This window comes from Canis lupus, chromosome 23 (assembly GCF_048164855.1).
Source record: "Canis lupus baileyi chromosome 23, mCanLup2.hap1, whole genome shotgun sequence".
In the NCBI taxonomy this organism is placed as follows: domain Eukaryota; kingdom Metazoa; phylum Chordata; class Mammalia; order Carnivora; family Canidae; genus Canis; species Canis lupus.
Genome location: NC_132860.1, coordinates 42,014,445 through 42,030,938, shown reverse-complemented (window position 1 = coordinate 42,030,938; position 16,494 = coordinate 42,014,445).

Genomic DNA, 16,494 nt, shown 5'->3' with positions numbered 1-16,494 from the left:
CAGAAGAACTGTAGAAGAGATCAACAAAACCAGAAGTTGGTTCTTTAAAAGAATTAATAAGATAGATAAACCATTAGACAGCCTTATTAAATTAGACAGCCTTATTATTCTTGTCTTATTAAAAGGAAAAAAAAAAGATTTACTCCAAAGATATAGATGCAGGGAAACGGCAGGACACCTGCACCCCAATGTTCATAGCAGCAATATCCACATTAGCCAAACTGTGGAAGGAGCCTCGGTGTCCATCAAAAGATGAATGGATAAAGAATATGTAGTCTATGTATACAATGGAATATTACTCAGCCATTAGAAACGACAAATACCTACCATTTGCTTCAATGTGGATAGAACTGGAAGGTATTATGCTAAGTGAAGTAAGTCAATCAGAGAAGAATAACATTATATGGTCTCATTCATTTGGGGAATATAAAAAATAGTGAAAGGGATTAAAGGGGAAAGGAGAGAAAATGAGTGGGAAATATCAGTGAGGGTGACAGAACATGAGAGACTCCTAACTCTGGGAAACGAACAAGGGGTAGTGGAAAGGGAGGTGGGCGGGGGGATGGGGTGACTGGGTGACAGGCACTGAGGGGGACACTTGATGGGAATAGCACTGGGTGTTATGCTACATGTTGGCAAATCGAACTCCAATTTAAAAATATACAAAAAATGTCACTAAATTATAATTTTCTGTTATTTAATGTGTTTCTTTAACTGACATCTGAGAAGTATATATTTTAAAGCCCAGGTCCACTTCACCTGTAGGACTTCCATTACCTGGCTGCTTGTTATGTCTGCCAGCCTTCTGACTTTCCAAAATCCCATTCTATCTTTCTTAATACAGCTACTTAATGTTCCCAAGATGTTTACAGTTTAATAACTGAAGCAAGGTACACTTGAGCAAGTAGAAAATGTCTATTTATTTTACCCAACTATATGAAATTTCTCTAAAGGATAGTCTCTTCCTTTAAAAAGGGTCTGCAAGCTTTTAAGAATTTGAGAAACATAACTCAATCTCACGTTCAATAATAGCCTGCTTCTGAGTTTGACTGTCCATAGGAAGCTCTGGCAGCTGCCTCAGTGCTGTGATCACTAGGAACTGTGTCACACTACATGCAGCTGTCTGAAGTGCTCTCCCCAATTATGAGTATTGATTGTACTCACCCATCTCTATCGAGAATTCCATTTCCATATAGAGTGCTAATTGCCCTTCTTTCTTTGCTGATTTAAAAACCAGAGGGATGTCTGCTCTTGGGCTTGATATTACTGCCCAATGAATATTTCCCACGGCTTTGGCCTACAGTCCCCAAATACCATTTGACAGGGTTTGCATACAGAGTATTACTACAGGCAGTGCCACATAGACATGATGTTTGCTCAGCAGCTTTTTCTTCCATTCACATTTCCAAGAAGAAATCTGAGATTGCTTCAGGAGTTGTTTTTACTCTTAACTTCTTTCATTTCACTAACAGCTCAACACTCAACAAAAACATTAATGCTTTCAGAATTTTTCTTCTCAATAACTTTTTAGAAAAAACAACATTTAATAATCTGTGAGATCTATTTTTTCTTGAATAGTAAGCTTCATCAATACAAGTAGATAGAACATTGTGCATATGTTAGAGGTATGAGGCACAGAATTCCCATGTCTAGAAGATACTCTAAGGCTGAGGCAGGACAACCTTGAAGGTGGATACTACATATCCAGGTGTGATTTAAGAAATTGGAAAGTGTTCTCTTTCAAATAATCTAATATTGTCATAGCCATATAGAGATACCCTTTGTTAAAGTAAAGGGTATTAGATTCTGTAAAGAGGATACTTGCCTGTTTTTTCTAGTCTAAGCAACAGAATCTTAACTCTTACTTTCAAGTAGTCTCCACCAAAGGCATAACTATGGTAAAAAAAAACAGTCCTTTGAGGAATTTTTGTGATGCCAAGGAAAATGAAAGTATTAGCCAAGACATACGAAGTGCTTCAAGTGGAATGAGAGATATATTCAGTGTAATATATATTAGTATAAAAGAAAAAATGTTAATGTATGTTAGTGGATACTTATGATATTGTCCTTCATCTATGGGAAACTGATCCCTCAATACACACACTCAATACACTCCCAAGGATTTCTGAAACTGAAATTGAGAATTAAAATTCTCTCCCTATCTGGTGGTACAAGCTCTGTGAGGTGAGATTTGGCAACTCTTAGGAGCCATGATTCCTGCCCTGTGGAGCAGCTGCTGTATAGTGAAAGACTATAAAGCCAATATATAAAGAGAAACAGAAATGAGAAGGAGATAGAGATAGAGGAGAGATTGGGATAGAGGGAGAGAGCGCATTTGCTTCTGCAGGCACTTACTTGCTGATTGCTCTCATAGTGAGATTCATCCACACTCCAGTTTTCCCCATAGTTAGGTGGTTAATCTTTCAATTATCATCTTTCCATAAGCTTCTCTTCCATTATCCATCTTTATTTTCTGCATAGCATCTCTTACTGTCTAACATTCTATGAAATATTTTGTTCAACAATGTATACCCAGTGCCTAAAATGTGTCTGACATTATATGGATATATATTCATTTCTTCTAAAACAACTCCATTTATTGAGGTAAAATTAGGGATTCTCAACCTGTGGGTCAATAGAACTAGAGATATCATTCAGGATGGATTAGGTTATGCTACAAAAAGAAAGCAACCCTATAATCCTAGTCATTTAAAAAAAACTAATTGGGGCACCTGGATGGCTCAGTTGGTTAAGCATCTGTCTTTGATTCAGGTCGTGATCCTGGGGTCCTGGGATTGAGCCCCACAGAAAGCCTGCTTCTCCCTCTCCCTCTGCCACTCCCCCTGTTCTCCTGCATAGGCTCTTTCTCTCTCTCTCTTTCTCTCTCTCTTTTTGTCAAATAAATGAAGTCTTTAAAAAAATTAAAAAATTAAATTGTATTCCTCATACACCTTATATGTCCAAAGAAAGGCACCAGGAAGATTCTGCTCATCCTAACATTTAGAAAAAGAATCTCAGTACATGTTTTTAAAGTCATTAGGGCAGTGGGAATAGAACATGGCAAGCTATGCATTGGCTTCTCATGTTTCTTCCCAGAAGGAACACATGGCCATTTTACTTGCCACTTTTTTTTTTTTTTCCAAAAACAAGACACATTGGCCATGCTTAATTTCAAGAGGAGTTGAGAAATACAACCTACCTACCACGGGCCTAAAAGAAAGAGAATAATTTTTGAACAGCAAAAAGAACACCATACTGTGATTCCATGGAGGTACTTCCAACAATTTGGAACTGTATGTGTGTGAGAAGCATTACTATCGGTAGCAGGGGTCAACATGCTATGGCCCATGGGCAAAATCTAGCCTGCAGCCTCAATTTATAATAATGTTTCTTTGGAACATAACCATATCCATTAATTTCTGTATTTTCTATGCCTGCTTCACACTGCAATGACAGTTAAATAGTTTAAACAGAGACCATATGGCCTGTCAACCTTAAAATATTTACTGCTAAGTAAATTGTCTGCCTCATGTTGTATATTTTATGCTATTTTAAAATTATATTTTGACTAAGAAATTGTAAATACTAATTTTTAGTATTTTTTCATTTAATACATTTCCAGTAAATCAACATGGTGAAATATTTTTACATAAAAGAGTTCTTCATTGCTTAAAAAGAAGTAGAAATAAGTAATCACTAGGTATTCTGGAATAACTTAGTCTCGGGATCATGAGTTCAAGCCCCATATTTGGTGTAGAGATTACTTAATAAAAAATAAAATAAAATGGAATAATTTCTGTTCTGTTCTGATATGGATTCTGCTTCTTATAAAATCTTATGATTATCTTTAAGTGACATAAAAAGTGATAAAAAGGACCTTTGCCTCAAATGCCTCTCCTAATACAAGTTAGCTCTGCAGAGAGGGTCTTATCTAAAATGTAACAATTAATACTGAGAATTAACATTTCCTGAACACATCGCTTGTAAGATGGTCTTTTGAGCATGTTATTTCACTATTGATCATAACCTCTTTAGGCGCCTCTGCCTCTACCACCACAGAAATGGGCAGGCTCATGACCCCATGAAGGCAAGTGGGAGTGTCTTTGCATGAATTTACATGATCACTGGGAGAGAGTCTCTCTCCCTCTGAGATTGAAATTTAGGGACCAGATAAGCCAGGACCTATGGTGGGGTCTTTGTCACTTTGAGCTATTATGACAGGATACCATAGACTGAGTGGCTTAAACAGCAGACATTTATTTCCCCTAGTTCTGGAGGATAGAAAGACCAAGGTCAAGATGATAGTTGATTCAGTTCCTAGTGCCCACTGTCACAGATGGCTGCCTTCTTCCTGCATTCTCTAGGTGGAGAGAGAGAGAGAGAGAGAGAGAGAGAGGTCTCTCGTCATGAGGATCTCACCTTCATAACCTTCTCTAAACCTATACCTCCCAAATGCCCTACTTCCTAGTATTATCATATGGGGATTAGGGTTTTGGTATATGAATTTGGGGAGAAACACAAAGATTCTATCTCTAGAAAATTCTTCCATTAGGGCCTGAGAGAGAAAGAATTGAACTCAAAGGAAACAGACTACAACTGAAAAGAAAGAAACAGAGGCAGTCCTGCATACCTGATTTTGGCACCAGATCCTGCATATCTGAATCAGGGTGCCTTATATTCTATAATAAGAAACTGATTTACTTTGCTTCCAGCCTTTTCATGTCTTTTGAAAATAAAATATTTCTGAGAAAAGTAAAATGTTAAGACTTTAAAAGAAAGGACTTTCTTATAACTTTTTCCTTATTGAAGATTTAAACATGGAGAAGGAAAAGAGCACCTACCTCATGGCAATCCATCTATGAAATGCTTAAATATTATTTTTTATCATTAAATGCATTAGTAGTTTGACATATCTTAAGAAGATTAAATTTTGAAAAGAAAAAAAAGAAAAACTTTTCATTGCTTAACTTCAAAGGTAATTAGTTGACATCATTCCAATTTGGTATAATGCTGACAAAAGAGATATTTGGACATAAACTGATTTTGCAATGTTTTTTGAGAAGATTGCAGTGTTTAAAACCAGACATACCTACTGCACTCACTCTCTGGTCAAACTGGGATACGTTTAATTTCTCACCTCAATTTCTTACTAACTCATAGGAATTCTATATGTAGATGTATATGTATCAATTTATATAATCTAAGCCTCAGTTTTCTGTTTGATTCACATAGGTGATAGACTGTAAGTACAAGGTTATTATGAAACTTAAATAAAATCTTATATGAGGCACCAACACTATGGTTTGCATATGGTAGGTACTCAATGAATTTTTACCTTCTTCAGCATTTTCCTTCTCAAATCACAAAATAATTATCTACCCCATTTCATTCAAATGTTCCTAACTCTGAAAAGTACATAGTATTAATCAGAGTTTGTTCATAGTGGCCCTACCACCTTTCTTGGAGACTCTTCATGGTTAACCCACTCTTTATGATGTTTCACAGTATGTAGAGTGGGGTTTTGCAAATAGTACCTTAGGGAGGAGATTCTAATATTGTTCACATTTTACAGACTAAGGAAATGAGATCAGAGAACTGTTCTCTGATTATGTGAGCTGATGTTCATGTTAACTTTAAGGAAAGTTGTAGCAATTGTCTTCCTTGTCAGTTGTGTGTCTTTTAAGGTCCTTGGTAAATAATTTCTTCAGGTATGGCATTGCTGATGTTTTTTAAAGAACGACAACTTGCCTAATTGATTTGTAAATAAATTTCTAAAATTTTTTTCACATTCAGCAATGTTTCTAGGATAATTCTTCTCCCCAGGCCTGGAAATTTCTTCTGCTTTTACTTGGTTTTGCATTTTTAAAGCAATGCATGTGTTTGCAATACACTGAGACCTCTGGCTCAGATAACAACTTTTCTCTTATGCATGTGGAAGCAATTAAATTAAAAAAAAAAAACATCAAAAAACTCTCTTTACGTGAGAAACTTGAGATTCACACATTTTTCATAAATTCTGAACCATGCTTTTGGTCATTTGTTTTTCACTATTTCTCCATAAACCATTTCATCCAGTCCATTAATCACAATTTTTTAAAAATCTTCTCTGAATTTCTAATGAGTTTGACTTTATCTTTTGATCACAAAGTGTCCAGAACCCAGCTTATATACAAGAATAATGTCAGTTAGCCAACAAAAATGAAATACTTATCACTTAATCCATTGTTTTAATCCATGCCATTCCTATAGGCATAAAATAATTTTAACTACACGTGTCAAAAGAGTTAAGTATTTTCAGGGCACTGGGTGGCTTACTTGGTTACGTGTCTGCCTTTGACCAGGCCATGATTTCAGGGTCCTGGGATCCAGCCCCATGTCTGGCTTTGGGCTCAGTGGGGAGCCTGTTTCTCCCTCTCCCTTTGCCTGCCACTTCCCCTGGTCATGCTCACTCTCTCCCTGCCAAATAAATAAATAAAATCACTTTAAAAAAAGAGTTACATGTTTTCTTATTTCTGGAAGAAACTGAATCATAGAGGTTAGTTAGAAGGTCTTTGCTAGAGGTTTGAGAGCTCCTTACATTCTAAAACAAAATTTAAAAAATATTTAGATTAACCTCATGATAATCACCCAACATTCTTGATAACAAATTTCCTTTTGTAATAACACACCCTAAATTTGTACTCAGTCAACACCTTATTTTTGAAATATCTGTTTCTTTTCTTGTTGATTCATTCATCCTCCTTAGAACCACAAGAAACCCAAGGCCTTCCAGAATCACAAAATCTACTATCCTACTAGCTTATACTAATCTACTAGCCAAGTTTGATCTCTCTTTCACTTAGGGCACTGGTCATTCACTTAACCAAACAGTATTCACTAAAATTTAGATTTTGCTCTAGATTAGATAGATAGATAGATAAGATAGATATCCTATATAGTTAATTTTATTCTAAATACAGAAATACATATTTATAACATAAGTGAATATACATACTTAAACTATAAATACATAAGATGTGTATAAGATATAAATACAAATGCATATATATTTAGAATAAAATTTCAATTGCTGTGGATACTATTTGACTAGGGATGTTGGCTGCCCTGAGTGCAAGGAAGATTATATAGTAGACTGCAATGCAGTGAATATTGGTGAGAAGAAGATGAGAAGAGCAGGATGAAAGATTCTAATTTTATATATATATATATATATATATATACACACACACACACATATATGCACACTTTATATATATTATATATTTTCATTATATTTAAAAACATATTCCCCCAAATATTGGGAGTGATTATCAATATTTTAATTATCTTATGCTTTCATTATTTTCATTTTTTAATATATTAATTTTTTATTGGTGTTCAATTTACCAACATACAGAATAACACCCCCATCAAGTGTCCCCCTCAGTGCCTGTCACCCACTCACCCCCACCCCCCACCCTCCTCACCTTCCACCACCCCTAGTTCATTTCCCAGAGTTAGGAGCCTTTCATGTTCTGTCTCCCTTTCTGATATTTCCCACTCATTTTTCTCCTTTCCCCTTTATTCCCTTTCACTGTTTTTTATATTCCCCAAATGAATGAGACCATATAATGTTTGTCCTTCTCCAATTGACTTATTTCACTCAGCATAATACCCTCTAGTTCCATCCAAGTTGAAGCAAATGGTGGGTATTTGTCGTTTCTAATGGCTGAGTAATATTCCATTGTATACATAGACCACATCTTCTTTATCCATTCATCTTTTGATGGACACCGAGGCTCCTTCCACAGTTTGGCTATTGTGGACATTGCTGCTATAAACATCGGGGTGCAGGTATCCCGGCGTTTCATTGCATCTGAATCTTTGGGGTAAATCCCCAGCAGTGCAATTGCTGGGTCGTAGGGCAGGTCTATTTTTAACTCTTTGAGGAACCTCCACACAGTTTTCCAGAGTGGCTGTACCAGGTCACATTCCCACCAACAGTGTAAGAGGGTTCCCTTTTCTCCGCATCCTCTCCAACATTTGTGGTTTCCTGCCTTGTTAATTTGCCCCATTCTGACTGGTGTGAGGTGGTATCTCATTGTGGTTTTGATTTGTATTTCCCTGATGGCAAGTGATGCAGAGCATTTTCTCACGTGCGTGTTGGCCATGTCTATGTCTTCCTCGGTGAGATTTCTGTTCATGTCTTTTGCCCATTTCATGATTGGATTGTTTGTTTCTTTGGTGTTGAGTTTAAGAAGTTCTTTATAGATCTTGGAAACTAGCCCTTTATCTGATAGGTCATTTGCAAATATCTTCTCCCATTCTGTAGGTTGTCTTTTAGTTTTGTTGACTGTATCCTTTGCTGTGCAAAAGCTTCTTATCTTGATGAAGTCCCAATAGTTCATTTTTGCTTTTGTTTCTTTTGCCTTCGTGGATGTATCTTGCAAGAAGTTACTGTGGCCGAGTTCAAAACGGGTGTTGCCTGTGTCCTCCTCTAGGATTTTGATGGAATCTTGTCTCACATTTAGATCTTTCATCCATTTTGAGTTTATCTTTGTGTATGGTGAAAGAGAGTGGTCTAGTTTCATTCTTCTGCATGTGGATGTCCAATTTTCCCAGCACCATTTATTGAAGAGACTGTCTTTCTTCCAATGGATAGTCTTTCCTCCTTTATCGAATATTAGTTGACCATAAAGTTCAGGGTCCACTTCTGGGTTCTCTATTCTGTTCCATTGATCTCTGTGTCTGTTTTTGTGCCAGTACCACACTGTCTTGATGACCACAGCTTTGTAGTACAACCTGAAATCTGGCATTGTGATGCCCCCAGATATGGTTTTCTTTTTTAAAATTCCCCTGGCTATTCGGGGTCTTTTCTGCTTCCACACAAATCTTAAAATAATTTGTTCTAACTCTCTGAAGAAAGTCCATGGTATTTTCATAGGGATTGCATTAAACGTGTATATTGCCCTGGGTAACATTGGCATTTTCACAATATTAACTCTAACAATCCATGAGCATGGAATATTTTTCCATTTCTTTGTGTCTTCCTCAATTTTTTTCAGAAGTGTTCTATAGTTTTTAGGGTATAGATCCTTTACCTCTTTGGTGAGGTTTATTCCTAGGTATCTTATGCTTTTGGGTGCAATTGTAAATGGGACTGACTCCTTAATTTCTCTTTCTTCAGTCTCATTGTTAGTGTATAGAAATGCCATTGATTTCTGGGCATTGATTTTGTATCCTGCCACACTGCCAAATTGCTGTATGAGTTCTAGCAATCTTGGGGTGGAGGCTTTTGGGTTTTCTAGGTAGAGTATCATGTCATCGGCGAAGAGGGAGAGTTTGACTTCTTCTTTGCCAATTTGAATGCCTTTAATGTCTTTTTGTTACCTGATTGCTGAGGCTAGGACTTCCAGTACTATGTTGAATAGCAGTGGTGAGAGTGGACATCCCTGTCTTGTTCCTGATCTTAGGGGAAAGGCTCCCAGTGCTTCCCCACTGAGAATGATATTTGCTGTGGGCTTTTCGTAGATGGCTTTTAAGATGTCGAGGAAAGTTCCCTCTATCCCTACACCCTGAAGAGTTTTGATCAGGAATGGATGCTGTATTTTGTCAAAAGCTTTCTCTGCATCTAATGAGAGGATCATATGGTTCTTGGTTTTTCTCTTGCTGATATGATGAATCACATTGTTTTACAAGTGTTGAACCAGCCTTGTGTCCCGGGGATAAATCCTACTTGGTCTTGGTGAATAATTTTCTTAATGTACTGTTGGATCCTATTGGCTAGTATCTTGTTGAGAATTTTTGCATCCATGTTCATCAGGGATATTGGTCTGTAATTCTCCTTTTTGGTGGGGTCTTTGTCTGGTTTTGGAATTAAGGTGATGCTGGCCTCATAGAATGAATTTGGAAGTACTCCATCTCTTTCTATCTTTCCAAACAGCTTTAGGAGAATAGGTATGGTTTCTTCTTTAAACGTTTGATAGAATTCCCCTGGGAAGCCATCTGGCCCTGGACTCTTGTGTCTTGGGAGGTTTTTGATGACTGCTTCAATTTCCTCCCCGGTTATTGGCCTGTTCAGGTTTTCTATTTCTTCCTGTTCCAGTTTTGGTAGTTTGTGGCTTTCCAGGAATGCGTCCATTTCTTCTAGATTGCCTAATTTATTGGCGTATAGCTGTTCATAAAATGTTTTTAAAATCGTTTGTATTTCCTTGGTGTTGGTAGTGATCTCTCCTTTCTCATTCATGATTTTATTAATTTGAGTCTTCTCTCTCTTCTTTTTAATAAGGCTGGCTTTTGGTTTATCTATCTTATTAATTCTTTCAAAGAACCAACTCCTGGTTCCGTTGATCTGTTCCACACTTCTTCTGGTCTCGATTTCATTGAGTTCTGCTCGAATATTTAGTAACTCTCTTCTTCTCCTGGGTGTAGAATCTATTTGCTGTTTTTTCTCTAGCTCCCTTATGTGTAAGGTTAGCTTTTGTATTTGAGTTCTTTCCAGTTTTTGAATGGATGCTTGTATTGCGATGTATTTCCCCCTTAGGACTGCTTTTGCTGCATCCCAAAGATTTTGAATGGTTGTACCTTCATTCTCATTAGTTTCCATGAAACTTTTTAATTCTTCCTCAATTTCCTGGTTGACCCTTTCATCTTTTAGCAAGATGGTCCTTAGCCTCCACGTGTTTGAGGTCCTTCCAAACTTCTTGTTGTGATTTAGTTCTAATTTCAAGGCATTATGGTCCGAGAATATGCAGGGGACAATCCCAATCTTTTGGTATCGGTTCAGACCCGATTTGTGACCCAGTATGTGGTCTATTCTGGAGAAAGTTCCATGTGCGCTTGAGAAGAACGTGTATTCAGTTGAGTTTGGATGTAAAGTTCTGTAGATATCTGTGAAATCCATCTGGTCCAGTGTATCATTTAAAGCTCTCGTTTCTTTGGAGATGTTGTGCTTAGAAGACCTATCGAGTATAGAAAGAGCTAGATTGAAGTCACCAAGTATAAGTGTATTATTATCTAAGTATTTCATCACTTTGGTTAATAATTGATTGATATATTTGGCAGCTCCCACATTCGGGGCATATATATTGAGGATTGTTAAGTCCTCTTGTTGAATAGATCCTTTAAGTATGATATAGTGTCCCTCTTCATCTCTCACTACAGTCTTCGGGGTAAATTTTAGTTTATCTGATATAAGGATGGCTACCCCTGCTTTCTTTTGAGGACCATTCGAATGGTAAATGGTTCTCCAACCTTTTATTTTCAGGCTGTAGGTGTCCTTCTGTCTAAAATGAGTCTCTTGTAGACAGCAAATAGATGGGTCCTGCTTTTTTATCCAGTCTGAAACCCTGCGCCTTTTGATGGGGTCATTAAGCCCGTTCACATTCAGAGTTACTATTGAGAGATATGAGTTTAGTGTCATCGTGATATCTATTCAGTCCTTGTTTTTGTGGATTGTTCCATTGAACTTCTTCTTAAAGGGGAATTTTAAGAGTCCCCCTTAAAATTTCTTGCAGAGCTGGTTTGGAGGTCACATATTCTTTCAGTTGCTGCCTGTCTTGGAAGGTCTTTATCTCTCCTTCCATTTTGAATGAGAGCCTTGCTGGATAAAGTATTCTTGGTTGCATGTTCTTCTCATTTAGGACCCTGAATATATCCTGCCAGCCCTTTCTGGCCTGCCAGGTCTCTGTGGAGAGGTCTGCTTTTCCCCTAATACTCCTCCCCATAAAAGTCAGGGATTTCTTGTCTCTTGCTGCTTTAAGGATCTTCTCTTTATCTTTGGAATTTGCAAGCTTCACTATTAAATGTCGAGGTGTTGAATGGTTTTTATTGATTTTAGGGGGGGATCTCTCTATTTCCTGGATCTGAATGCCTGTTTCCCTTCCCAGATTAGGAAAGTTTTCAGCTAGAATTTGTTCAAATACATATTCTCATATTCTGGCCCTCTGTCCCTTTCGGCGCCCTCGGGAACCCCAATTAAACGTAGGTTTTTCTTCCTCAGGCTGTCATTTATTTCCCTTAATCTAACCTCATGGTCTTTTAATTGTCTCTTTTTTCCTCAGTTTCCCTCTTGCCATCAACTTGTCTTCCATGTCACTCACTCGTTCTTCCACCTCATTAACCCTCAAAGTTAGGACTTCTAGTTTGGATTGCATCTCATTCAATTGATTTTTAATTTCTGCCTGATTGGATCTAAATTCTGCAGTCATGAAGTCTCTTGAGTCCTTTATGCTTTTTTCTAGAGCCACCAGTAGCTGTATAATAGTGCTTCTGAATTGGCTTTCTGACATTGAATTGTAATCCACATTTTGTAACTGTGTGGGAGAGAGGACTGTTTCTGATTCTTTCTTTTGAGGTGAGGTTTTCCTTCTAGCCATTTTGCTCAGTGCTGAGTGGCCAAAAACAAGTTGTATTGGGAAAAGGAGAAAAAGAGAGAGAGAGAAGGAAAGAAAAGAAAAAAAGAAAAAAGAAAAAAGGAAGAAAAAAAGGAAAACAGAGAAGATAAAGAGAAAGAAAAAGAATGAAAGGGAAAAAAGGGTGGCGGAAGCAAACAGAAATCAAAAAGCAAAAAAAAAAAAAAAAACAAAAACACACACAGGGGAGTATCTTCTGATTCTGTGTACTTTAAGTCCCTTGACTTCCCCTGGAAATTGTCCGTCTCGCTGGTCTTCTGGGGGAGGGGCCTGTTGTGCTGATATTCAGGTGTTAGCACTTGGGGGAGCTGCTCCTCCCTCTGCCTGGTGCAGGGCTCAGTGGGGGTTGTTTACCCCGTGAGGCCCCAGGAGGAACAGCCCCAGTGGCGGGGCAGCTTTGGAAACCTGGATTCAGCCCCCGCAGGAACTCCGGAGCTCTCCGTCTGCAGGGCCTGGAGGCTCCGGGGCGGGGCCGCTGATGTGCTCAGCTGGGGCAGGAGCGTCCTCGCTGTCCTGGGGCCTCCCGGCCTCTGCCTGTCCCGGGGGAGGCGGGATCCTGGGCTGTGTCCCGGCGCCCTGTGCTCCGGAGCCTGCGCTGGTGGATTCGCGCTCCCGCCCCGCAGCCCCCTCCTCGGAGCCGCCCCCGAGCCCCCCAGAGCTGCTCCCGCCCCGCAGCCCCCTCCGCGGTGCCGCCCCCGAGCCCCCGAGCTGCTCCCGCCCCGCAGCCCCCCTCCGCGGTGCCGCCCCCGAGCCCCCCCAGCTGCTCCCGCCCCGCAGCCCCCTCCGCGGAGCCGCCGCCCGAGCCCCCCGAGCTGCTCCGGGTCCCGCCGTGCGCGCTGCAGCCCTTAGGGAGCTCGGGGCGCTCTCCCGGGGCGCAGGTGTCTGTCAGTGTCCCCGGGAGCCCGAGGGCATCCCTGTCCCCTGGGTCCTGCTCCACCTCCCTGCGGGCCCCTTTCCCCCGGGAAGGTCGGTGCAGCTCCTGCTCCTCCGGGACGGGGCTCTCCTGTCCTGGGGACACTCGCCCCGGCCTCAGCCCGGCTCCTCGCGGGGCCCCTCCCCCTTGGAGGCCTCTTGTTTCTTTATTTCTTTTTCCCCGTCTTCCTACCTTGATAGAAGCGCGAACTCTTCTCACTGTAGCGTTCCAGCTGGTCTCTCTTTATTTATTTTATTTTTTTTTATTTTTTAAATTTATTTATGATAGTCACAGAGAGAGAGAGAGAGAGAGAGGCAGAGACACAGGCAGAGGGAGAAGCAGGCTCCATGCACCGGGAGCCTGATGTGGGATTCGATCCCGGGTCTCCAGGATCGCGCCCTGGGCCAAAGGCAGGCGCCAAACCGCTGCGCCACGCAGGGATCCCTGGTCTCTCTTTAAATCTCAGGCCGAATTCGTAGATTTTCAGGATGATTTGAAGGTTATCTAGCTAATTTGGTGGAGACAGGTGACTTGTGGACCCTACTCTTCAGCCATCTTGCCCCTCCTCTCACTTTCATTATTTTCAAATAATAATGTTGAAAATATTTTATCCTCATGATAATAAAAAATATAAATTCTATTTCTAAAATAATGCAAGTTAAAATGGACAGCCCCAATATTGTGTTTTGCATGAAAAGACTATCATCACCAAGAACAGCAATAATTTGATTCTATACTGAATAACTGTATCCTAAAAAGTATCAAAGTATGGACCAAATTTATTATTATACATGTGCAGTCATCCATTCAAAAACAAATTTATATTTATCATCTATTGTATGCAGTCATGGAGTATGTGTTTAGGATCCTCTGAATGCTATAGATACCCATAGGGGCTCAGTGTATGGAAATCTGACAAATAGATTAAAATACATTATGGGCACATTATTATGAGTACATGAGGATATACATTATGAGTGGTCATGGATATTAATAAAGGGATTTGTAAGCTAGAGCATGGATCCTGACTTTTAATCTCTCATAAATGTATACCAACTTCCTGACTATATTACTTAACAAAAGAGGTGAAACAATTTTAAAAAAGCTAATATAACATTATTCAATGGACTTAATGAAAAATCATTCTTACCTCTCTCACACAGTATTTTTCTTGCCTTCTTATACTATCAAGCAACCTCCAAAATCTATTTCATAACATTTCATCTAGGATATGTCCAAGGAAAATTCTATTTTTAGTTAGAAGACTGTGTTATTTTCTGTGAAGAACACATAAATATATAAGAAAGAAGTTGCAATCTCAGAATTTGCAGCTGAGAATAAAAGGAAAATATGTCTGCCTGGCTGAGGGAAAGAAAAAAAAGAAAAAAATTAGAGAATCTAAGCTAATGTAAAATTATGCAGAGCAAACTGCAATTCTGCAACAACATTATAAAATTTGATTTAATCCTGCTGCTGAGCTTAAATTCATGTTTTCATTTCCCTATGGAAATACAGTAATTTTAATTTTTGATGTTCATTTTGAGTACTGAGTAGAAAATACACACATGATGTCAGTCTTCGAAAACAGTTTGATCGATGTTTCCAATTGGTATTTTATCATTTAAAGAGTTTTAGAAATCTTCTCTTACAGTTTAAGACCTTTCAAAAAATGTATTGATTTGCTAATCAATATTCTTTTTATGCTGACTTCTGTAGTAAACTAAAGCTCTGATACAAATTCCTTAATATTTTGAGGTGCTATTGCCTGGCTTTAAAAAAAAAAATCAGCATTGAATTTTTATCAGTGATCTATCACGTTTTTTAAAAACACATTAATGCCATAATTCTTCCTTACTGAGATTTAAATAGTTGAGTAAATAGGTGCTGCATTTTTTTATTCTCCCGATCAGTCTTTTACTAATCCTTTTGGAGAGACATAAAATATAACACTGGAACACACTTTACATCCTAACACAGAGAGAGAAAGCCAATCTTTAAACTGCAATATAGGGCACCCCGGTGGCTCAGCGGTTTAGTGCCGCCTTCAGCCCAGGGCCTGATCCTGGAGACCCGGGATCGAGTCCCACATTGGGCTCCCTGCATGGAGCCTGCTTCTCCCTCTGCCTGTGTCTCTGCCTCTCTCTCTCCTTCTCTGTGTCTCTCATGAATAGATAAATAAAATCTTTTAAAAATAATAAAATAAAATAAAATAAAATAAAATAAAATAAAATAATAAAATAAAATAAATAAAATAAACTGCAATATACTAGTATGTAGTTTTCAGCAGGCTAGTTATTTTATCCAGTTCTCAGTTTCTTCATCCACAAAATGGCAAGAGTAATGCATATTTTATAGGTTACTGCATTTACATGAGTGATACATACAAAGTGCTTTACACACTACCTGTCAAATGGTAATAATGACCCATTAAGTATCAGCTTCTTAATTTATTATTTCTATTATGACTCTTATTTTTGGTTGATTTCTCTGAGTACTTTGTTGGTAGTTTAGAATACAACATATCATGCCAGGCGCAAATACCTAAGTTTAAAATAAAGCAGAAAGAATAAATGATTTATAAAATATAGTAATGAAGAAGTAGCATGAACATGGAATTATACATCACATTCCCTTTGTTTCTGCTGGATAAGTAGCAATCATGTGCCCTCTGCTAGGGTAGAATTACTGCCAACTAAATTATAGTTGGCAGAGAGCTGCAGCTGCATTCATCCACATCAGAGGGAAGATGCCAAGTGTCAATGAGAGATATAGACCTCCAGTGACTAACAATCCCAGGACTTTTCTTTCTACTTTTCTTTAAATCTCATGATCTTGCTCCTTTTAACTTGGCAATGTTATGTGATACATATATCATATCTACATATATGTAAATATATCTACATATTTTCATATATCTTTCATTATATATAAATTATATAATATATAAGAAATTGTTTTATATTAGTCTTCCAAATTAAAGTTTTCCTACTTTAGAAATGGCACCAATGTGAGGGGAGAAAAGCATTTGTTTGAAATAGCGTTGAAATAGAGAAGTAGTTGATTAATACGGCAGCCTCCCTAAGTAATTTTAGCTCTGAAGTCACTACAATACTCATTTTATAAATCTACTTTAAAGAAGAGGACACCAATAGAAGTATAAAAATAAGTGTTGTATTGTTCTTACAAAAA